This window comes from Choloepus didactylus, chromosome 3 (genome assembly GCF_015220235.1).
Source record: "Choloepus didactylus isolate mChoDid1 chromosome 3, mChoDid1.pri, whole genome shotgun sequence".
NCBI classification, from domain to species: domain Eukaryota; kingdom Metazoa; phylum Chordata; class Mammalia; order Pilosa; family Megalonychidae; genus Choloepus; species Choloepus didactylus.
The window spans coordinates 78,633,715-78,658,663 of record NC_051309.1 but is presented as its reverse complement, the minus strand read 5'-3'; the positions used below and the strand labels follow the sequence as shown (position 1 = coordinate 78,658,663).

General features: G+C 37.8%; 1 long non-coding RNA gene across 4 annotated transcripts; it reads left to right on the top strand.

The window, feature by feature from the left end:
* The first annotated feature begins 24 nt into the window (after positions 1-24).
* On the top strand, positions 25-19,760 carry LOC119529513. 4 transcript variants are annotated; one of them, XR_005215880.1, is made up of 6 exons: positions 25-160; positions 7,508-7,778; positions 10,835-11,011; positions 11,145-11,206; positions 13,104-13,493; positions 18,196-19,760. It is a non-coding gene; the product is annotated as an uncharacterized LOC119529513 (long non-coding RNA). The 4 variants fall into 4 exon arrangements; XR_005215878.1 differs by lacking the exon at positions 18,196-19,760 and having other exon boundaries at positions 13,104-16,027; XR_005215879.1 differs by lacking the exons at positions 11,145-11,206; positions 18,196-19,760 and having other exon boundaries at positions 13,104-16,027.
* The last annotated feature ends 5,189 nt before the right edge of the window (positions 19,761-24,949 follow it).

Genomic DNA, 24,949 nt, shown 5'->3' with positions numbered 1-24,949 from the left:
CGGGGGGTGGGGGGTGGGGGTGAGGGGATGGGGAGGTGTGTGTGTTGCAAGGCAATGGGAGTTGGGGAGGACGACGGCAGGGAGGAGCTGCCTGCACCCATTTGGAGGCGGATGCTGTAGCCTGGCCCCTCGGCAGTTGGGGCTGCTGCACCAGCCAGAGGTGAGGAGCGATTTTGTGATAATTAACCCCTTGCCCCATCCCCGGCCAGCAGCGGCTAGCGAGGGTCACATTTTGGTAGGGGATAGAACCCATGGGAAGTGACCTGGTCTCCATCTAAAGAGGAGACTGGAACCAAAGTAGCTGGAGACTTGACTTTAGAAAAAAAAAAAAAATTCTGAACATCTTTAACCCTTTCTAATTATTATAGTATTGATAATAATAATAATATTTGTTATTATGATTAAAGAAATGTAAACCGTGATTAGAACTGCTTGCAGGCAGGTCATTCTAGGTTCCTCCAACTAGTCTCTGTTTCTCTGGATCTCAGCCAGCTTTAGAAAGAAGCCAAGACAATATGACAATACTCTCACTAGAAGTCAGTGTCAGGAAAATCAAGTCTGCTTACTGGAAATCCTATACTTATAGTATGGCAAGCATATATGTGTTTAGGTGGTTTAACAAACAAAATTATTCAAAAATTAACCAGCAAATTGCCCTGGAAGATGATGCCTCCCTTTCAGCAGTTCAATGCACTTATGAATTGGAAGAGATTTTGGTCTTTGTCGGGAAACGGGTGGAGTGTGTGTGTGTGTGTGCGCGCGCATGTGTGTGTGCGCGCGCATGTGTGTGTGCAGACTGAAGCTATCTTCTCCAGCCAGGTTGAGTATTTGACCCTATTGGAGAAGCTATGGGAGGCTGATGAGTTTCAGGGGCTGATCTGGATGTTTCATCTAGGGATTTGAATCAATTTGACAGCAAGACAGCACTCATTCTGGCTTTGCTGAAACAACCTTATGGTGGGGGTGGGGGCAGGGGGCTCACACACACAAGCTCCTGGAACCATACAGCTTCATGATCAGTGGTGATCAAAGCTTTTTCCACAGGCCTACTCTAGTCCAGAGTGGCCGAAGCTGCCCCCTGAGGTTGACGGGTGAGGTAGCTTCCATCTTCCACTCCTGCTATCTCCTCTTTCTGTTACATGTGGAAGTAGTTAGAACAGTGAGGTTTTTATGGCCAGGACTTCAACATCTGTAACTCCACGGCAGACATGGCTATGATACTGGAATGGCACATGCACTTTCTTTCATATAAATCTAAATTCTCTTTTGGATTGTTCTCAAGACCCTTGCCGTCACAGAGCCAGCAAAGATAACTAGTAAACAAGATGGCAATCAGAATCCAGGCATAGAATAAAATTCTTTTCCTTGTCCTCCATGACGCTGAGGAATTTTATTAATTACTTCACCCATCTTCCTTGGTAGGTTATCATCTCCTTCGGTGACGAGAGAAGGAGATGTTGTACACCTTTAAAACTTTCAGCCTGGAAAGAAACTTTAGAAAGTCTTTGGCTTGAGGAAGGCTGGGAGGTTTGGCCCTCACTTTGTGGGAAGCTTTGTGGGAAGTTCTCTGTTCTGCACAGCTTCCTGACTCAGCTAATGCAATCCTTCATCCTTCTGAGGACTGGTTATCTGAGGAGAAAAAGCCTGAAGATTTATTATATTGACTTTTTAGAAATTAGAATGTGTCTAAAGACAAAGATAAGCCTCCCTGATGTGGATAAAACAAAACTTTAAAAATGTGGCCAAAGATCTTGGGCAATTCAACTTAACCACAGGGAGTGAACCATACTAGGATAATAGTTTGTGGAGGAAAAAAAAACAAAAAAAACCTCAAAAAATATGTAAAGTTTAAAGACATAGGTTATTGAGTTTTTAAATGTTTGTGTGTGTGCTTAGGTTAGTCCCCAAAAAACTATTTTAAATATAAGTGAACATATGAATTAGTTTTGGCATCTAAATGCTATGATTAGAGAAGGGTCATGAGAAGAGATTGACAATTCCACCCAACACTGGTAGACGTGCATGCCTCACCTGGTTTCACTCTGAATCAACTGACAATGGATTGTTTACAGAATGTAGTGGGGTGGGGGTGGAAATCTTTACCAACTGGCAAGCAGATAATAGAAAGTACCTACTAGAAGTGGGCTATTGGGTTGCCCAACCCAATCAGGAAGCAGTGAGTAACTTAACCTAGCTTCTCATCGAAATCACTCTGGCTCATTGCCCACGCCTAGCTCCTGCCTAGGCATCTCTGATTTGGGCCTTGTGCAAAGACAGGTGGGAATGTGGATGGTCCAAAGGTCTCCCACCTCCCTCTGCAGTTGCAAATGACAGCACCAAGTACTGCATGAGGCAGAGCTTTTCAAAAGTAATTGCTCCTTATTGCCAATTTAAAGGGAAGTCATTTTCTTTACCTGCACTGTGTCCAGGTCGTAGAGAAAGGCATTGTGTTATTTTTGTTCCTAACCATAGTAAAACAATTCATGAAATTACATCTCGGTAGCCTGAGAAATTTACTGTTTTCAAAAGCAATCTAGTTTGGGTCATAATACCACAGAAGCCTTCAGTGAAAACCTTCTTAAAGGTTTGCAGCTTCCCAAACATTTTCACACTCATTATTTCTTGAGGTGCAAACAGATTCTTTGAGGAAGGTAAGAAAAATTCTCTTTCCTCCAATTTTTAGCTCGGGAAAGTAATGCCAGAGAAAGAGTTAAGAAAATCCAGCATTGGAAATCAACCACAAGAAAATCTGCCATAAGGAAAAGTTCATGGTTGCCAGATTACAAACCACTTTCTTCACAGTCACTGCCAAACACTCCATGGCTTCCCCAATCTGGTTAACCAATACAATCTTCTTGTATTGCCCAACAACCATGTTTTAAGCTGTGGAAATCCTCAGTTTATCCACTCCTGACTTTGAGGCTACAATGATATCAAATATCTGAAAGACTCCCAGATTACCCAGATTGAAATTGCTTTCTAATCCCTTTCTTTCATCAAGTCCCAGTTCAAAGTCCTGTCTTCTCTGAGAAGGTATTTTCTGCCAAAGCCAATTGAAACATAGTCTTTCAACATCTAATATGCTTGTAGTAAGTACCTAACAAGGCAGAGTTTAGTTCTCAGTTTTACTTTTTGTCTCCCTCAAGTCAGTAACAAGCTCTTTAAAATCAGTGACAGTGTTTTATATTTCTCATGTAACTTCCCACAAGTTCCAAGTTCAGTAGTGAGCAATCTATGAACATTTGATGACAGATAATGACAACTTTTTATTTTGCAGTGCTTTTTAAATTTACAAGTGGATATCAAAATTAAGGAGGAAAGTATATTGCTGTTTACTGTTATTAATTATTTGAATTCCTCTATTTTGCATTGGCTTTCTCCTATGCTGGAAATTGTTTCTAGGTTATTCTTAAGTCCAGTTCAAGTGATATTTCCTGTCTTTGGAGTCTAAACTATTCAAAAGAAGGTTCAGAAACCAGCAGGACATTTGATATTAAGAGAAAGAAAATTTTACCATTAAAGTATCAACCAAATTACATGTTTTCTATGACTTAGAGATCATAGGAGATAAATGACAAGGGACAATTCTGACTAATGCTGTGTTGAATTTTAACGTTGTGGGAATGTCATTCTAAGTTAATGCATTCCAACAAATCAGAGAGGCCTTTAATTGTGCACTTTAATATATGGCAGAGGTGTTTTCAAATATTTTTATAAGGTCCTATTTTCTTTTATATCTGCTACTCTTTATATTACCTTTAAGAAATGCTATATGATTGCAGTACTTAAGGATGTAGACATATTTTCAGACTAAGCACAATGATAGCAATATAGGGAAGACAATAAACGTTTAAGTGGAGGATAGAGTTACTTGTTTATGTGTGAAAGAAAAGGGAAAAACCAATAATTCTTGGGTTAACTTTGCAATGTCAATGCAGCTTGTCTCCTTCCACACTGAACTTGGCAGTCCGAAATGAAGCAGCAGCATTCCATCATCCAAAGGTTAATATTGCCCCAGCTTTCCTGTGAAACTTCAGGAATGTTTTCCTTCCTTTTGCTCATTATCCAGTTTCCCTTGTTGTTCATTTCAAGTTAAATCTGCTTTAGAAAGGAGAAATTCAATGAACCTTGACTGAGTTCTGTTCTGGTTTGCTAATGCTGCCATTATGCAAAATACCAGACATGGATTGTCTTTTATAAATGGGGTTTATTTGGTTACAGATTTACAGTCCTAAGGCCATGGAAATGTCTAAACTAAGGCATAAGCAAGAGGATACCGTAAGGTAGTTTGGCTCAAAAGATGGGCATCAAAGCCAAATGGCAAACAGCAATAAAAGTTTATTGAGAGAAGTCACAGGGTGGTCCCAACCAGCAGAAAGGGTCTGCTTGGAGGGAAAACCATGCAGTCGGGTGGTGGGATTTCTTTTTATAGGGCTTTCTGTCCATTAGGAAGTTACACGGTGTCTTAGACATGTAAGGTATGTGAGCTTTGGCCAATGGGGATTACACACGGTTTATCTTGTAACTTTGGCAATGCCTGGTTTGTACATTTAAACAGGAGAGGTGGGGAGGGAGGGAGCGATGATGTGGCATGGGAAGTGGGGGAAAGGAAGACGGGCAGTGATGGGCATGAACAAAGGACATGGTGCTAAGTACGGGAAGGGAGGGGGCAGCAACGTGAGGCATGATCTGATTTGCAGCCTGGCTTTACAAAAGAGGGAAATGGGGGAGGGGTCCAGGGCCCAGACCTAGCAGATACCTTCACTGAAGAATGGCCCATGGTATCTGGAAAACCTCTGTTAGCTGGGAAGGCACGTGGCTGGCATCTCCTGGTCCCGGGTTGTGTTTCAGCAACTCTCTCAGCTCCTGTGCATCCTTAGCTTTGCATCTCCAAACATCCTTCTGTCCGCAATTCCAGGCATCTCTGAGCATCAGTTTTTGATAGCTGTCTTCAAAATGTCTCCCTCAGCTGCTCTGAGCTCCTTCTGTCTGTGAACTCTCTCAAAGGACTCCAGTGATCTAATTTAGACCCACCCTGAATGGGTGGGGTAATACCTCCATGGAAATAATTTAATCAAAGGTGTCACCCACAGTTGGGTATGTCACATCTCCATGGAAACAATCAAAATATCACACCCTAATCAAAAAGATTACTAAGTCTGCCCCCACGAGATTGCAATAAAGAACATGACTTTTGGGAGGGCATAATATATCCAAACTGGCACAAGTTCATACTCAGCTTTGTATACTCAACTAGGCTTAGGCAACCAAGGCTAAGCTTTTCCTTGCTGTCTTCTGGTGGATGGAGTAGCTGGTTATCCTTTCTCCAGCTGTTCAAGCCTACAAAAAGCTTTCTTTGGCAGCAAGAGACGATTTTAAACACGAGTATTAAAACTTTAAATGTATCCAAAAGTTTTGAAGTTTTCAGAAATAGGAAGCATTCATTACTTTCTTCAGAAATTTCTTCTGGGCTAAACAAAAACCACAAAATCTTTCCAGCACTTGCTATTCTAGATGACTTTGGGGAGGCATTTTATGATATTGTAGATGTCTTTTATGATACTTAAACTTCTAATCCTGTGCTTAATAATAATCATTTACTATACTCTTTCTGACCACTATTACCTTCACACTTGCTATTTTTTTAGCAGAATATCCCCACTGCATAGCCTTACAGTATGTTCCATTTTTCATTTAGTGTATATTAAAACTTCATTCATTGCTCCTTTGAAAGGAATGCTTATGATTTAGTTGTATGTGTAAGTGCAGAGGTTATATGGAAGAGAATGAAAGCCCTCCAGCTGATAGTTTCATCTGAGCTAGTTCCTAGATAATCCAAACCTTCTGTTTGCTTCCTTTGCTTCCTTTGTCACCGCTTGGAGAAAGAGAAAGAGCCAAGATCTAATGTTTAACAAGTACACAAGATGATATTCATGAACTTAAAGGACACACACATACACACACACCCTACCACCATCACCAGCAACAATAAAACTAACGACCACAAATGAGAATCAAAAGAGAAAAATGTGAATAGAACGTCTTACACATTTTTTTTCATTAAATCTGATTATGAATTCCCAGTGAATGACTCCTTTTGTGTATTTAAAATTTTTTTTACAAGAATTGGAAATTGGGAAGTTGATCCTGCTGACATATGAAGTCTTGTAACCCCAAGCTAAAAGTCACAAAATCCTAGAAATTCTGGCTAATGTTGGACAGCGAGTACTTTACTAACCAGTTGGGATCTTAACGTATGGCTTCCTTTGAAAACTAAATTGACCAACCTGCTTTACTGAAATGTTTTGCTTTGAATCATTTTCGTTTTCAAAAAATTTCAGTATTAGTAAATCAGCCTGGAAGTCATTTTCTTTGGAACAGAGCGTCCCTTGGGAACAGTTTTTATTTTTCCCTAGTTTAAATTTAAGAACCAGACTGATGGAGGCTATGACCAGAGATTATGTCATAGAAAAAAGGAATTTAGCATTGGCTAATGTGTTAGAAATAGACCACAGACTGATGTCTGCCACAATGTGGCTATGTACAAGTTTGTTCTTTGTAATAAAGTTGTGAAAGTTTTATATGAAATATATTCAACTAGCTTTCTGTTCATGATTTTAAAAGAAAATCATTATTTAAATTGAGGCAATAATTAGGAAAAAACTGTGTCTTTAGTCTTGAATCCTTCCCTCATTTGGATACTATTTTTTATTCCACTAACTTTCTGTATAACCTTTAATAATTTATCACTTCTTTAAATGAAAATACAAATGCCATCATTCTTCCCCATAAGAGTATAGAGAGGAACAATTGGGATGGCTATAAGAATGATAAAAATTAATTTTTCTTTACATGTGTGTTTTAATTTGAGGTAAAATTTGCAGGGTGAAATGCACAGATCTTAAAGTGTACACTTTGTTGAGTTTTGAAAAATGCAGTCACCTGTGTAAGCCTCACACTAATCAAGATATAGAAGATTTTCACCTTCCTAGAAAATCCTTGCCCTTTTTCTTTCAATCTCTCTTCTCCAGAGAAAACCATTATTCTGATTTTGGTTTACCCTATTCCTGAATGTCATATCAATGTCATTCCTGAATGTCATGTAAAAATCCAATCTGTATTCTTTTGTGCCTGTCTTTTGTTCAGCTAAATGTCTATGAGATTCAACCATGTTAATTGTATTAGTATTCATTCCTTTCTACTTCTGAAAAGTATTTAATTGTGCAAATATACCAAAATTTATTTATGCATTCATCTGTGGATGGACATCCAGGTCATTTGTGTTTGGGGCTAATAATTTGGCATTATCAGTAAAACAGTAGTAAGTATTATATATAAATCTTTTGTTGTGTTTGGACACTTTTCCCATTAAGATGTGGAATTTATTTGCATACCCTTGAATCTGAACTGACTCTGTGATTGTGCTTAGTCAACAGACAGATGTGATGCTCTATAACTTCTGGAGCTTTCACCTTTGTTTTTTGGAATGTTTCTTTTTAAAACCCAGCCACTATACTGTGAGAGGCCCAAGCTATGTGCAGAGGTCATTATAGACAAGAACCAAGGCCCTCCACCTGATGGTCACCTCTGAACTCCCAGCTGGAAACCAGTACCATCTGACAGCCATGTGAGTGACCGTCTTACACATTCCAGCCCAGTCGAGCCAGATGACTGCAACTCCAGCCACATGGAGCAGAAGAACCACTCAGATGAGTCCGCTCAGTGCAGATAACCGTGATACCATGAAGAGTTATTGTTTTAAGGCACTGAATTTTGGGGTAATTTTTTTACACAGCAATAGATAAATGAAATATGTATTTTCATTTCTGTTGAGTATATACCTAGGAGTAGAAGTGTTAAGCTAGAGGATATGTGTATGTTTAGCCAGCTGAAAATCTTTCAAATTGATGTCAAAAGTAATTTTACCATTTTATACTCTGATTAGCGAAGTTAGACAGTTCTAGTTGCTCTGTATCCTCCTCATCACTCTAATTTTAGCCATTCTGCTAGGTATTTAGCAGTATCTTACTGTAGTTTTAATTACTGTTTCCATGATTACTAATGATGTCAAGTGCCTTTTCATATATGTATTGTCCATTTATACATTTTCTTTTGTGAAGTGTATATACAAATATTCTGCCTATGTTTTTAATATTGAGTTGCTTGCCTTTTTATTGTTGATTTGTAGTTCACTTAAAAGTCCTTTAATTGATAGATATATGCATGGTTCCTTTGTCTACCCCAAACTTGAGAGAAACTCTCCTATTTTTCTTCTGGAAACTTTACATTTTAGCTTTTATATCTCTAGACCATGTCAAATTAAATTTTTGTGAATGGTCTAAAGTAGGGATTGAGCTTTATTGCTTCTTTTTTTTTTTTTTCCAGTAGATACTTAGATATTCTACCAAGATTTTAAAAATATTTTCCCATTGAATTTCACAGGAGCCATTATCAAAAGTCAGCTGATGATATGTGTCTATTTATAGACATGCTATTTGGTTTCATGGATCCTCACATCAATACTACAGTGTTCTATTAATGTAGCTTCATAGTAAGTGGCAAAATCAGATAATATGATTCCTTCAACTTTATTCTTATTTTTCAAAATTGTATGAGATGTTATATTTCTTTTGCTTATCCATATAAATGTTATAAGGTATGTGTCAACTATTCTGAAAGAACTTGAAGGGGTTTTTGTTGAATATCACATTGAGATCTGTAGATCAGTTTGGGTAGAATTAACATCTTAACAATATTGAGTCTTTCAATCTATGAACATGGCATATCTTTTCATTTATTTAGAAATTTTCATTTTTTCCCTTTGCACTGTTTTATAATTTTCAGTGTGGAGTTCCTGCACATCTTTTGCTAAATTTTTTCTTAACTATTTTATAGTTTTGATGCTATTGTAAATGGGATTTAAAAAATTTCACTTGCAATCATTTTCTGCTAGAATACAGAGATAAAATAGATTTTATATGACCCTTTATCCTGAAATCTTACTAAATTCACTTATTAGTTCTAGTAGTAGGTTTTTGTAAATTTTAAAAAAGTTTTCTACATAAATAATTATTTTATCTGCAAATAACAATGGTTTTACTTCTTACTTCCCTATCTTTATGCCCTTATTTCTTTTTATTGCCTTACCAGCTAAAAGCTCCAGTATAATGTGCAGTTGAAGTGATGAGAATGGTCACAATTGCCTTGTTCCCATTTTTAGGGGAAAACATTTAATAGTTCACCATTAAGTATAATATTTGTCCTACATAAGATTGAGAAATTTCCTTCTCTTCCTAAAAGTTTTTGTCATCAGTGGATGTTGAAATGGTTTTCTACAGCTATTGAAAGAGTCATGATATTTCTTTTTATTCTGTATATGGTGATTTATGTTGATTTCTTAAAAATGTTGAAACAAACTTGCATTCTTGGTATGCACCTACATCTTTGTTATATGGCATCCATTTCAATATTTTTGAATTTAATTCACCAATACTTTTTTAAAGATTTTTGCATCCATAGTTCATGAAAGATATTGGACTGAAACTTTCCTTTCTTGTAATTTTTCACTTTCCTTTCTTGTTCCTGAAAGGATTTGACAGGAAGATTATGACGGCCTCATAAAATGAATTACGAAGCATTCTTTCTTTTTCTATATATTATGTGAGAATTTGTGTAATATTGGTATCATTTTCTTCCTTAAATGGTAGATAAAATAGAATTCAACAGTGAAAACATCCAGGTCTGAAATTTTCTTTGTGAGGCTTTTAATTATGGTTCATTTTCCTTAACATATAAAGGTCTATTTTGGTTTTCTGTTTCTTCCTGTGTCAGTTTTGGAGGTTAGGTTTAACATGGAATTTGTACATTTCATCTAAGTTATTGAACTTATGACTTAAGGTTGTCAATAATATTGGCTCATTTCCTTCTTAATGACTGTACAGTCAGTCGTTTTATTGCCTCTCATTTCTGATATTGGCAATTTGTGTTTTCACATTTAAAAAAAATCTGCCTTGCTAAGAGTTTACTATTTTATTAATATTTACAATAATCAATTTTTGATTTAATAATTATGCCTATTGTTTTTGTTTTTCATTTCACTAATTTCTGCATTTATCTATTTTATTTCTTTCCTTTTACTTACTTGAACATAATTTTTTCTACCTCATAAAGTGGAAAGTTTGTTTTACATTTTTTTCTAACTAAGGCTTTTAGAGCTATAAATTTCACCCTGAACACTGCTTTCACTGCACCCAAAAATTTTGATATGTTATATTTTCATAATGGTTTAAACTTTCAAAAAAATTTTCCCTATTATTTCTTCTCTGACTCATTCATTATTTGGAGCTGTTTTGTTTGATTTCCAAATATTTGGGGATTTTCTAAATATCGTATTGCTATTGACTTTTAATTTAATTCTATTTTGTTAGAGATTATATGCTGAAAGACTTACATCTTAGAATATATATTACAACTTATTTTATGGCCCAGAATTTTGTCTGTATTATTGAACCTTCCGTGTGCACTTGAATATGTTTCTACTGATTCATAAATAATGAAACTTTCCTTAATTAAAAGCTATTTTGACTCCATTTATGAGGTTTTCTAAAAAGGTGCTCAAGATGAAAAGGGATTATGCATTATTTTATTTTCTCCCCACATCTAGCTCCTGATAGTTGAGATGACTGTCACTAGCCTACTCATGCAATAATATACCATGGCCTCTGAGATTATATAATTAATACTACCGAATCACACACTTCAAGGTGATTAAAATGGGAATTTTTGGCTCTATATGATTTACTGCAAAAAAAAAAAAAAATGTGTTTTCTTTCAGAGTATTCCTGTCAGTGCCACTACTGCTACCATTCCTGTTGGATGCCCATGAAACATAGCACTCATTCTAACTGTTCCTTTACTCTTATAATGTCACAATATCTTCAAGGAATTCCAATTTCTCCATAATGCCCCCATGTGGAAAAAGCACGGGGACTCACACCAAAAATCAGAAAAGGTATTTAAAATTATCCTTCCTTTTATACTCATTTTATTTTCTAACCAATAGAGGCTTATTGGAGAATAAACTTAATATTTCTGAGTCTAGTTTTTCATTAAGAAACTGAAACTCTTATACCATTTGTATCCAGGCGCCCCTTCTCTGACTGCCTCTGAGATGCAATTTTCCTGGTTTCAAAAGATTGTTCCTCTGGTAAGCAGCTAGGTTGCCCCATGGTGGTAGCAGAGACATTAGTATGTCACTGGGCTCTTGGTCTTATATGGGATGAGGATATCTAGACTCTACTCAGGGAAGGTAACTTGGCTACCTACAACTCCTAAAGCTTTTATTGTGTCAGGCATGACCTCAGTATGGTGTCAATGATCATATTAGTGCTGATAACTAAGGCATGAAACAAGGCCTCAGAGCTGATTTTGTGGTCTTGTCTTCTCTCCCTTTTTAAAGCCTCTACTACCACTTCCCTATCCTGCTTTTCCCAAATTCTAGTTACTAACACCAAAAAATTAGAGTGATGGGGTGGCCACTTAACTTTCTCACTTCACCTAGGTTTCTTTAGAAGTATTGAGGTGAATCTAATCTGTCAGAGCCTACTCTATTGCACCTCTCACTGTCCTCAGAAATAGCCTTTTCAGCATAAGCGCACAATGAGGCTTCTATTTTCCCCTCCCATATGATGTATGTTCAAGGATTTAATATACACATCCCTTCTTTCTCTTCCCTCTCCTTTCCTTCTCTTCTCCATATTTCCATTTTTTTTTTTTTTTCATTGATCTTCAATGGTAAGGCCACAGTCTCAGAGATATCAGTGCCTTTGGTGATTGAACAATTTCTAGAGCAGGATCCTGTCAACAGATTTTCCTCTTTTAACTTAATTTTGCAAACTATATTCTCAAGGAGGTTTAGCCACATCTTAAAATCCTCCTCCCTGGGTCCTGATACTACAGCCATAGTTTTTGATACATCAAGGATTCTGTCATGGACAATAAGACCTACCCCAAACATGGTCCATCAGCTACAGCCCAATGTTCAGAGAATTCTGACCAGGTAGCTGAGAAAAGGCTGGGGCTTCTGGTTAGAGAAAAAAATCCTTTTTTTTTTTTTGTTTATTTTAAAAATGTGGTGACTGTAAGTGCTGACCCATAGATCATTATAAGTTACCTCTCAGGAATTCTCCACCTCTGTCACCTTGGACAGTTCCCTCAAAACCTAAATCTCACTGTCTTTCAAATATTGTGTATCCATCTGTATAAGTTTCTTAGGGTACTTAGGCGAATACAACAAAATGGTTCCACTTAAACAATGGAAATTTATCCTCTCAAGGTTTTGAGGCTGGGAAAATATCCAAATCAAGGCATCATAAAGGCAATGCTTTCTTCCCCAAGACCGGCTGTTGGAGACCCTTGGCTTTTCTGTCACGTGGCAAGGCACGTGGCAGTGTCTGCTGGTCTCTTCCTTCATGTTTGGGTTTCATTGCTTTCAGCTTCATGCTTCTGTGGCTTTTTTTCTCTTTCTCTTTGTATTCATTCTGTTTTTAAAGGACTCTAGTAATAGGATTAAGACACATCCTGAATCAGGTGGGTCACACCTGAACTGAAGTAGCCTCATTAAGAGGTCCTACTTACAATGGGTCCACAGCAACAGGAATGGATTAGGTTTAAGAACATTTTTCTGGGGTCTATACAGCTTTAAACCACTACACCATCCAAGGGCTTAAGATAGAAAGGTAGTTTAAAGCTGACCCCTTCTCTCTAGATGCTATTGGCAACACCAGCAGATATAAGAGGGGTCAGTATGTATCCCTTAGTCATCTTCAGTTAAGAATTTGGCAGCCATGGGGGAAGATACCCTCACTGAGTCTCTCTAGGGATAAAAAATGATGTCTGAGATGGGGAAATGTATGATACTTCTCTCCACTGTATACTGAGATATTATATGAGCCCAAAATATTCAATGTTTAAAACCCTAAATATAAACCACATTTTCCTAGACTATATTAGATTAGGTGGGTATTTGCCATGTGAGATGTTATTAAGTTACTAAATCTGCTATTACCTAAGAATGACTCGTGAATGTATACTCTCTCTCTCAGACCTTAGTTTCCAGATGTTTGAAGAGTTGCCCTAGTTACATCCTGCATATCGGGACCCAGGACACCACTGACTGGAGAAAACTTGCTGTGGAAGTGTGTTTCATGCTTGGCTTCTGTCATGACCTTTCGTCACCATGCCATGCCTCCATGTCAAAGTCAAGATTCTGCATAGTGTGAGGGGCAAGAAAGCAACCAGTGATTTGTCTACCTCATCTAATCTCAAAGCAATCTGATTTACTTCTTTCTTTGCCTTCTTCTTAGGGCATAAAGTATTTCCAGATAGTTGATCTGCTCACCTGCAAGCCTGAGGCCAGACTTCATCCTGCTACAGCCTTAGGGAATTTTAATTGTTCTTTTGTTTAAGTCAGGATTGCCCACCACAACAGGGAGGTAGGTCAGTGCTCTTTCTCTATCTTCCTCAGGGTTCACAGAGGATAGTTATGCTTAAAGTCCCAAGACTTTCATTCCAGCCATCTTCTATTCTCTTTCTGAGAAGAAACTTTTCCCCAAAGCCCCACAACAGATGTGATTTAAACCTTGAATTTTACACTGAAAGTTTTGTTTCATGTCCAACCATGACACTTTTCTTCTTCAGTGTCTTACTTAAGGATTCATTTGTTATTGATCAACTCAACTAACATTGGGGCTTATCGAAAAGCCCAGATACTTAGTGAGAAAGGTGAACTATGAGCTGTCTGTTGATTTACCAATATTAGATGCTGGAATGCCTGATTGGATATCCCCAATAAACAAATGCTGATACCCTACTACAAATTTCCACATCTGAGAACAGTCATTTCTGAGCCTACCTGGTTGCCTTAATCATGTTGATACCTGTGACACAAGCCTCAGCATTTCATATTTTAGTAAATACTTATATTATGAATTGGATCCAAATCCATTCAAGCACACTTATGAATCACAGAAACCTTGAAAGATATGATTAGATGTGAGCTAAAAGTTAGGAAATTTATCGATCTGTTAAAGTATGTATATTGGGAAGCAAGGGGAGAAAAAAAGAAATAACAGAGCAAATATATTAAAACATGTTCTTATAGTGTAACAGATCTCATCATTCCAATTATTTATATAACATATAAAATATAATTCCATACTATATAATATAATGCTACAGTTCATCTATCATGTCACCAAATGCTGTGGTTCTAAAGAAGCTTCTCATTTGTGCTTTTCTTCATCTTTTGATGGCCATGTTGACTAGAGCAGGAGTTGCTTACCTCTGACAATCGTTGCTGATATTGAGTAAAGTTGGTATGAACTTTCGTTGTTCTGCTGGGATACATGATACTGGTTATGGCCTAAAAGAATAACAGGATGTGGTGTAACATGACGCACTAAATCCTCTGCTGAATCAGGCTTTTTGTTTTTCTCAACTGTCTTCCTCTTTTCATCTGACACTTAGTCTGATTACACCTTACCTTTATTCATGAAATCTGGAGGTCTATCGAGGTCAACACTAGAAAGATTGGGACTACTGGTGTTCTACCTACCTCTTACTCTAAACAAGCATTTTAACAGGTGAGAAAGATCTTAAGTTACTTACACATTTGCTGCAGCATAAGCCCATGTCTTGGCTCTTCCGATCTTCTTTTTCTTTCATTATTCCACCACTAGCTAGCCCAATCTTGCCATATAATAATAACTGATAGCTAATACTTGATGACAATTACTTTGTGCCAAGTGCATTTATGGATTATCTTCATTTAATTCTCCCAACAACATACTCTTTTAGCCCATTTTTGGATAAAAAATACAGAGGTTTAGAGAGATTGAGTGACTTACTAAGATCACACAGGAGTGTGGTGGAGCTGAAGTTCAAAAGGTCCACTTTGCATATGCACAGCTTTGCCTGCCAAGAGGAGTGATGGGAACTTGACTTTTCAAATGGCAAGCAGGTGTCAGAGATGCTGTAATGATTATGCACTCTCCTTGCTCTTGCTGTCTGTGCCTCACTTCTTATCCATGTGCATCTCACCATCTCCTCTCTCTCTATGCCATACATTCGTTCATCAAATATTTACTGAGTTTCTCCTGCTGAGCAATGTTCAAGGCACAGAAGATTTAGCAGTGAACTAAACAAGGTCTTCTCTCTCAAGAAGCAGGCATTCTATTGAGAGTGACAGTTGATAAATAAACAAAGAAAAAACACACAAACAGTTTGTAATATACAGTACTCTGAGATGGCCTCTAATATAATGATATTTGAAAAAAACACAATAAAAATAAAGGAGAGACCATGCAGTTCTCTGAGAAAAGTGTATTCCAACCAAAGAGAACAGCATGTGCAAAGATCCTGAGGTAGGAATTTGCTTAGTATAATTAAGGACAAGTGTGACTGAGCAGTATTAACAAGAAGCAGTCAGGAGTGGTAGAAATGGAGGGTCTGTGCCTTGCAGGGTATGATGAGAATTTTGGATTTTCCTCTAGGTGAGTTACATTAGAGGATTTGAGCAGAAGAGTGAAACAATCCGTCATTTACTCTGACTTCTGTGTGGAAAATAGAATATAGGGAAGCAAAGAAAGCTGTAAAGACACCAATGTGAAGGCTGATACAACAATTCAGGTACAAGGTGACAAAGATGCCTTAGTCTAGAGTGTCTAAAGTGTTAGTCATGTAGCTGGTGAGAAGTTGTGGCACTGGGGTATCCTTCCAAAGTAGAGCTGGCAAGTTTTGTTGGTGAGTTGCATGGCGGGGGGTGGGGGTAGGGGGTGGGGGGGGTAGGGGTGTGAGATATATATAGGTGTGTTAAGAATGACTCTTAGATTAGCCTGAAGCATGAAATTGCCATCATTAAGATGGGGAAACTCAAGGAGAAGAAGATTAGATAGGGAGATTAGCTGGTGATTTTGAGTTTTATTTTGGTCATGTTAATTTTACAAATTCTTATAAGATCATCCAAGCAAAGATATAAAGTAATAACTATAAAATATATAAAGTAATCCCAGAGATGCCCAGGATTGAGTTATATGAATTTGTCACATGGATGGTGCTTACAATCAAAGAATTGGATTTGGTCCCTTCAGTAGGGAGACCCATTCTCTTAGTAGGTTCCTATCCTAGCAGCACATAAGACTCTCCTTTAATCTTTAAAAATTATACACATACTAGAGTGCCACCACAGAACCATTGAATCAAAATCTTTTTGAGTAGGCCCAGGAATTGGTATTGTACCCCAGGTGAGAAATTATGTAACCTGACATATATTTGGGAACCAATGTTATAAGAGATTCTGTTTGTGTTATGACAGGAAATGATTTTTAATGTTGGGAAGATACTTTTTTCTACATCCACTGCTAAATCTTAGCTTCACAATCTCTCACCTGGATTACTTCAGTAGCTTCTGAAGTAATCTACCTATATCCATCCCTACCTCCTGTTTTGCACAATAAATTCAAATAATCTTTTCAATGAGCAGGCTTCAATGACATCCTATTTCTTTTAAAAGCAACAAATCCTCAACATGGTTTGCAAGACCCTTCCTGAGCCTTGGCCCTCCTGTCTCTCCACCCTCCTCAGGCACCAGTTTCCTCTTTGCTCTCTGTACTACAGCAACAGACTGGCCTTCCTTTATTCCCAAGTACACGCTCCACTTCCTCCCATCACCAGGTTTTGCATTTGCAGCCTCTGACTGGGTACCTCTTTCCTCCCTTTTCACCTAATTCACTCTTACTCATCTTTAGATCTTTTCTCAATCATCACTTACTTAAGGAAGGCTTCCCTGACTTCTCTGACTGAACCAAAACCCTCCTTGGTAGTGAGCTATGAAATAAATTCAGCAAGTCATGACTAGCATTTTTTAGAAAAAGGAAAAAGAATAAAATATGAATAGAATAGAATAGAATGGAAAGATGTCAGAGTGGGCCACATATAGTAAGTATTGTCTCATAAACTTTTCTCTCTATGTGCTTCTATGTGTTTGTATGTGTATGTTGGGTTTCTTTATATAATGTAGCTCTTACTATGGATCATGATCAAAATGTTTGAAACCACACACAATATACTTCCCTTTGTAATACTTTCAAAGTTGTGATATTTTGGGGAATATGATTATTAGCTTATTGTCTGACTTTCTCATTTGACTGCAAGCTCCTTCAGGGCAAGGACTGTGACTATTTGCTTTCTATTTTATTCCAAGCCTTTGGCCAAATGGCTGGCACATCTAAACACTCAAAGCATATTTGTGGGATGGAAGGAAGGAGGGAGGAAAGAAGACAGGTATGGGAATCAATATTTGGGGCAGGATATGCCTATACAATCATTTTTCAGACTAAGGCTATAACTAGCTTTGCCAGTGCAAATTCTGTGGGCTCATTGACCTCATATTTGAAAACAACAAGGCTTCCCATAACATTAAGTTACTTCTAATGTTTAAATAAGCAGTGACACACCTTTATTTGCAAGTGTAAAGTGACATTGTAATCTCAAGAGATCTGATGTTTTTCTACATTGCATTATTTTTTGAGAAGGAGTTTTGGAATTCCAAGACTTCCTGAGAACTATAGCAGGACAAATTTCATTACTTTTCCTTCTGGAAATTAATGGATAATTTAGAGATGAGAACAGAACTGATAATTTGGTGTCTCATCTCTGCTTGAGAATACTTTTTTCCCCTGAAAAGCTCTTTTACTCATTCTTTTAATTACTGTTTCTAGCCTTTCCTACTCTGTCAGCCGTGATTTTTCTGTTTCAAGTGTTAGAAACCCCAACTTAATCTGGCTTCATTGAAAAAAGGGAATTAACTGGCAATTTAACTGAATATTTCTGGTTTAGATTTAGTTTCAAATATAGCAAAATTGAACACCCAAGCACTGTCAATCACCAGGCCCTGTTGACTTCGCTCCACCTTCTTGGAGCTGTGTCCATTCCAGGAACCCTGTAGTTGCAGAATGCTGCTGTAACTCCAGTCCCTAAGTTCTCTTAAATTCACTTCAGTGAATTTTCCAGAAAAATTCTCATGCCAATCTATTAAGTTCCAAATCTGTCCTTGAGTCAATCACTGTGAGCAGGGCAATGTGATATTCTGATTTGCTAGGTTTGAGTCACGTGCCTAGAATGGATTCAACTTTTCAGAAGCACATGGACTGAGGCTGGAGGACAAGATGGTTCCTTAGAGGAAAATCAAGGTATGGATACCAGAAGAAAAGTGAATGCAAGGTAAATGATCAAATGATGTTACTTCCTACCTCCAGAGAATATGAAATAACTGTCCTTCTCTCATCTCTTTATCTACATATAACAGCACCCATTCTTAACTTTCTTTTCCCTCAGAGAAGGGCTTTGGTTTCCCAGATAGAATCTATGTTATGATTAGCTTGGATTCTATTCTTCCTTAACTTCTTAGGCCTTTACTTCATCAGTTATCTCATTTATCCTGTTTATTTACTCTATTTTTCCTTTTTTTCCACAAACCTGTTCACATTTTTTCATCCTTAGTAAATCATTTCTTGGCCTTACCACCTCCCCAGGCTACCACTCAATTTTCCTCCTTTGTTTGTAACCAGGTTTCCTTTATTATACCCAGTCTTTTCCCTATTAATTTCTCTTTCATTTACTCCAATTTTATTATACTGTGGTTTCCTCCATTACTTAAATTGTCATGGCTAACATTATCAGAAGCCTTAAAAGCACTAAAAATATATACTTTCAGTCCTCCTTGTTCATTTTTATTAGCCTCTCAGAAGATTCAATGGAAGATATGTTTTTCAAATCTCTCCTGTATAGCTCTGCCACCACTGCAATAGTTCATGATTCCATCATCCCTCACCTAAACTATTTCAATAGTTTTCTGTGTGGTTTCTTCACCACCAATCTCTTCTCCCTTAAGTACAGCTCGCTATCCGCACTACCTTATTATTTTTTTTTGAAGTAATTATGCTACTCTCTATTTTAAAACCTCTTTTGAAACCCACAAGTTTACACAGTTCTCAACCATTCCATTAGGGCAATTTGGGGAATTGGTATCTGTGGTAAGATGTGGCAAAGTAATTGTTAACAATACAAAAACACTACATTTTTGAATAATTTTAAAAGCAAATAGATCAAGATGGTAATTTAATTACAAAATATAACTCATACTCATTTGCATTCTAATATACCTCCCTTAAGCTGGGAGAGAAATCATAATTTATACCTTAAGTACTAAAGCTTATGGACAACCATCATATTCATGAGTGTATATTATATGTATGAACATCATCTGTTGCTTATAGCAGGAAAAAAAAGGATGAAAACCACTGGTTTAGCAGACAAAATCTCTCAAAATTTGGACCTTCCCTTCCCATTTTTCTACTTGCCCCTGCTAAGTCCCTCATAATCTGGCCATGCCATGGTTTTCACTGTTCCTAGACTGTTCTGTGTCCTCTGTGCCTCTGTTGGTCTCTTCCATCAACGTCCCCACTTGGCAAACTCTTACATACCCCTTAGCACACAATTTAAATGTCCCCTTCTTTGTAATGCTTTTTCAGCTTCCTTCTCAGGAACTCTCCCTCTTCTATGCTTTCACAGGACTTGATTTAAAACTCCATTATAAAAAAAAATTAGCTTCAATGTAGTTATTTTAGATTATTTGGTTTTCTTATTCCATTGTTTGGTTGTGGTTTATTAATTTTCCTTGGGTACGGTGGGAACATGTTGGAAGCAAAGTAGTTATTTTAGGTTATTTGTTTTTCTTAATCCTTTGTTTTGTTTGAAATGTTGTGTTTTTTTGTTGTTGTTTGTATGTTTTTTAAAAATTTTCTATAAATAAAGTTAAAAAAAAAGGATTAAAAAAACAACAAACTCCACTACAGCCCTTAACATTTGAAGGTGTCATCTGGCTATTTATATGTATGCCATTACCATTAGATAATGAACAATTTATGAACAAAATCATATGTCAGTCACTTATTTTTCTTTCCCGATCACTTATTCTTGCATCTCCAGCAGCAACACCCAGCCCAGTGCCTGGTATATAGTAAATCTCAATAAACATTTGTAGAGTGAATTAAGTTTTAGATTATACTAAGTGAATTCCACATTCATGAAGGTAAAAGGGAAAACCAGGGAAAGAGTTATGGTTGTGATTTCATGTGATTCCATGTTGTTCTCTGAAAATAACATTCTTTATAACTACCTTCCAAAGTTATTTATTATTTACTTTTCATATAATTATGTCATATATTCTTTTCTTGATTCTAGTGAAGCAAAGCTATTTTCTCCAAAAAATGTGAGCTCTTTGCAGCAGGGACTATGTTATACATTGATATGTTCCTAGGGCCTAGCAAACGCCTGATACATAATAGGTATTTAATAAATGTCTGCTGAAATTTAAAAACAAAAGAAACCTTCAAGTATAAGTTGCCAGTATGCGAAAAATTGTACTGGAATACATGTTAGATCTGAATAGGTTTCCTTTAAAGACAAATGACATTTACAAAGACTCATTTAAGTTAGACCCTTTAGATTCCTAAGTGGCCCCCATTCATCCTTAAATAAGAGTGCCATGTTTACTCATAACTTTTTCCAGTGCTCTATAGAATACTGATCATAAAATGCTTAGTTGAAATTACAATTCATCTTTGTAGATGGGTACCCAAGATGCCCTTTCATAAATACTGCTCCCAATGACGGCTCCCTTCTTGAACTTCTAAAGCACTTGTGTTGCCTTTATACCATACTCAGTACCTTCTCATATACTGTGCTTTTCTTAAATTATGTTCCTGCATCATTAGGATAGTGTTACATCTATTTAGATGCTGCTTCCCATACTGTCTGGACTTAGTGCTTCATGTGTTTCATCTGCTATCCCCAGTATATTGTAATTTCTTAGAAAGTGAGGATTAGGCTATAAATTTTGTTATATTTTTAATTGTGATGGAATCCTGATCTCTTCAGGGATCCCCTTCCACAGTGGGACCTGCCATTCCACCCTTACCTTCTACTTCTGTTCCTGGAAGTTGTACAGTATTTTAGTTTCTGAAAAAAATTTAGCTGCTTTCCAAAAAGGCGAAAATGGAATTTCTAGAAAGAAGGAGAGTATTTGACCTCAGAGAGGAGGGAGTAAAAACAAAGTGCTAAATAATAGGAAGAGGAGAGAGATGTTAAATTCCCCATCTGGATAAGTAACTCAAATTACAGACTGGAGTTATTATTGTCAAAATGCACTTTTCATTTTTAAAAAAAGTTAAAATCATGACTCTGATATATAGTAAGAAAGCAGCAAAGATTTATTTAATTCTTTAATTAGGGAATCAGATGGATGGTAAAAACTGGTTCAAAAGTAGGGAACATATAGATCATAGAATGCTAGAACAAAATTGCAAAGCTAGATAATCAAATTGAAACATTTTAAGTTATCGCTTTCTATTGGACAGAAATAATTTGCATGTCTAATATACAAAAGCAATTTGCAATTATCAGTCTTCCACAAGTTAACATCCAACCTCACAGAGGCTAGCCATAATCAGTAATAAATAGAAAATCAAGCAAAATTACATTCCCTAGAAAGATATTTAATTTAAATAGGTTTGCTAGACAGTATTCCAGTATGAGCTTTGAAAAGTTATGCAGTGATCTTCTTGCCCTATTTCCAAATTTTTGAACTTTTTTTCCTTAACACTATAAATTAACAAGACATCTAAGTGTCTGGGTGGAAATGGGGGAATGAAGGGCTATTTTCAGCTACAGGCAGGAGGGAAGTACTAGGAATGGAGGCACCTGTGTGCAGCACAGTAGGAAAATGTGGAGGAGGCTGTGGTCAGCTCTCAGTGTCCATATATTTGGCATCACCAAATTGAAAACACAGTATAGCAGTGGGTCATCTGATGTGGGAAAGACTTGAAGCCAAATTCTCTTTGGGGATTAACTCTAAAACTTTATATCTGGCTCATTAAGGTGGGCTTTCACTGGGGAATGTGAAAGGCTTTGAAGCCCATAAACACAGCTTTAAGAAGATGGCTCAGGGAGAACCTAAGATGGCAGCTAGGTGAGACAGGGCAAAAAAACACCTCCGTGAAAAATACTAGGTAAAAACCAGAAAGTGACCCAGAACACCACTGCCAGCGATGCACCAGCCAGACAAGGTCTGCTAAATCCACAAGGAACGTGCATTTGGTGAAACCAGGAGCCTGCATTCTGAAACGAGTGAATGAGTCAGCTGAAAGTCCCGCGGCCGCGCTGTGGTGTGGGGAAACAAACGGTGGGCTGGCATTTGGAGATGGACTAGTTCTTTAAAAGAAAAAGCCTGGGAGTGGCTGCAGGTACGACAGGGAGAGCTGCACAGTGAAGCACGCTGGGAGCGGGCTGGGCTAACGCCTCAGTGTCTGGTGTGAATACCCCTTCCCACACCTGCTGCTGATTGTCTCAAGACCAGAGGAGCGGAGGGGAGCCAAAAGAAGGAAAAATACCACATTCCTTGCAGCCATCTCCCCAGCGGGCAGGAGATGCACCTGCCCAGGGCCAGACCCACAGCCCAGAGCCACGCCAAGAAACCCAGTGTGACGGGGAGTCTTTCCTGTATCACTACACACAAGCCACAATATCAGCCATGGACAGTGGCCTTTAATACACCCACAGCTGATTGTCCCGGAGCTGGGAGGGCGGAGCTGTGTGAAAAGGGGGAAGTTAACATGTCCCATTCAACTATCTTTGAAGCAGGCTGGGAGCACCCCTGCATGGCCCAGCAAGCCAGGACTTCCCTGGCGGGCTGGCACACACTAGTGACGTGGCACGGCCCTCCCTCAGCAGAGGTCCTGGAAGAGCACAGCTGGGAAGGGGGAACCGCCCGGAAATCCCAGGGACCCTATGGGAATACCAAGGACTTGTGGGTTAGCAGCAGAGACAATCAGTGGAAAGACTGAAATGAAGGCTTAGGCTCTGGCAACAGCCTTCAATCTCTGGGAACACCTGGGAAGTTCAATTATTAAAGCTGCCCTGCCTGCCTAACCACCCAGACACATGCCCCACATTCAGGGCAGATAGCACCAGCAACACACCCAAACTTGGTGCACCAGTTGGAACCCCCAAGAATCAGACCCCCACATACCACAAAGACAAAGTGGGGGAGAACTGACTTGAGGGGAATAGGTGACTCACAGATGCCATCTGCTGGTTAGTTAGAGAAAGTGTATGCCACCAAGCTGCAGTTCTGTCAAATTAGGGATCAAGTAAAGCAAATGCCAGGAGGCCAAAAATAACAGGAAATCTTAAAGCATATGATAAAACCAGATGATACGGAGAACCCAAACAAAAACACCCAAATTGAAAGATCAGAAGATACACAGTACTTGGCATAACTAATCAAAGAATTACAGGCAGACAACAAGAGCATGGCTCAGGATATAAAGGACATGAAGAAGAGCATGGCACAGGATATAAAGGACATAAAGAAGACCCTAGAAGAGCATAAAGAAGAAATTGCAAGAGTAAATAAAAAATAGAAGATCTTATGGAAATAAAAGAAACTGTTGGCCAAATTAAAAAGACTCTGGATACTCATAATACAAGATTAGAGGAAGTTGAACAACAACTCAGCCTCCTTGAGGACCACAGAACAGAAAATGAAAGAACAAAAGAAAGAAAGGGGGAAAAATCAAAAAAATCGAAATGGATCTCAGGGATATGATAGATAAAATAAAACATCCAAATTTAAGACTCATTGGTGTCCCAGAAGGGGACAAGAAGGGTAAAGGTCTAGAAAGAGTATTCAAAGAAATTGTTGGGGAAAACTTCCCAAACCTTCTACACAATATAAATACACAAAGCATAAATGCCAGCTAACTCCAAATAGAATAAATACAAATAAACCCACCCCAAGACATATTCTGATCAAACTCTCAAATACTGAAGAGAAGGAGCAAGCTCTGAAAGCAGCAAGAGAAAAGCAATTCACGACATACAAAGGAAACAATTAAGCAGTGACTACTCAGCAGCCACAATGGAGGGGAGAAGGCAGTGGCATGACATATTTAAAACTCTGAGAGACAAAAATTTCCAACCAAGAATACTTTATCCAGCAAAACTCTCCTTCAAATTTGAGGGAGAGCTTAAATTTTTCACAGACAAACAAATGCTGAGAGATTTTGCCAATAAAAGACCTGCCCTACTTCAGATACTAAAGGGAGCCCTACTGACAGAGAAAAAAGCTGAGGGACTTCACCACCAGTAGATTAGTCCTATAAGAAATGCTAAAAGGAGTTGAGCAGGCTGAAAGGAAAAGACACTAAACAATTGACTGAAACTATGTGAAGAAATAAAGGGTACCAATAAAGATCACATGGTAAATATAAATACCAATACTACTGTATTTTTGATTTGTAACTTCACTATTTACTTCCCACAGGATCTAAAATACATAAACTGTAATGATAAATCAGTGGTTTTGGACTCAATGTAAAATATATAATTTTTGACAAGAACTACATAAAAGTGGGGGAATGAGGGAGTATAGGAACATAGCTTATGTGTCATATTGAAGTTAAGTTGGTATCAAAGAAAAACAAGATTGTTATAGATTTAAGATGTTAAATTTAAGCCCCACGGTAAACACAAAGGAAGTATCAGAGAATATGACCATAGAGATGAAAAGTAGAGTAGGGGTTCCGAGAAGTGGGGGAAGGGGCAATGGGGAGTTAAGAAATGAGAGTAGGGTTTCTGTTTGGGGTGAAGGGAAACTTCTAGAAAGAGATGGTGGGAAGGTGATAGCATTGCAACATTCTAATTGTGATTAATCCCACTAATGGAATGCTAGAGAGGGGGTGGAATGGAAAGATTTAGGCTGTATATATGTTTCCACAATTGAAAAATAATAAAGACAGTCTAAATAGATGACAATTAAATGCCAGGGATG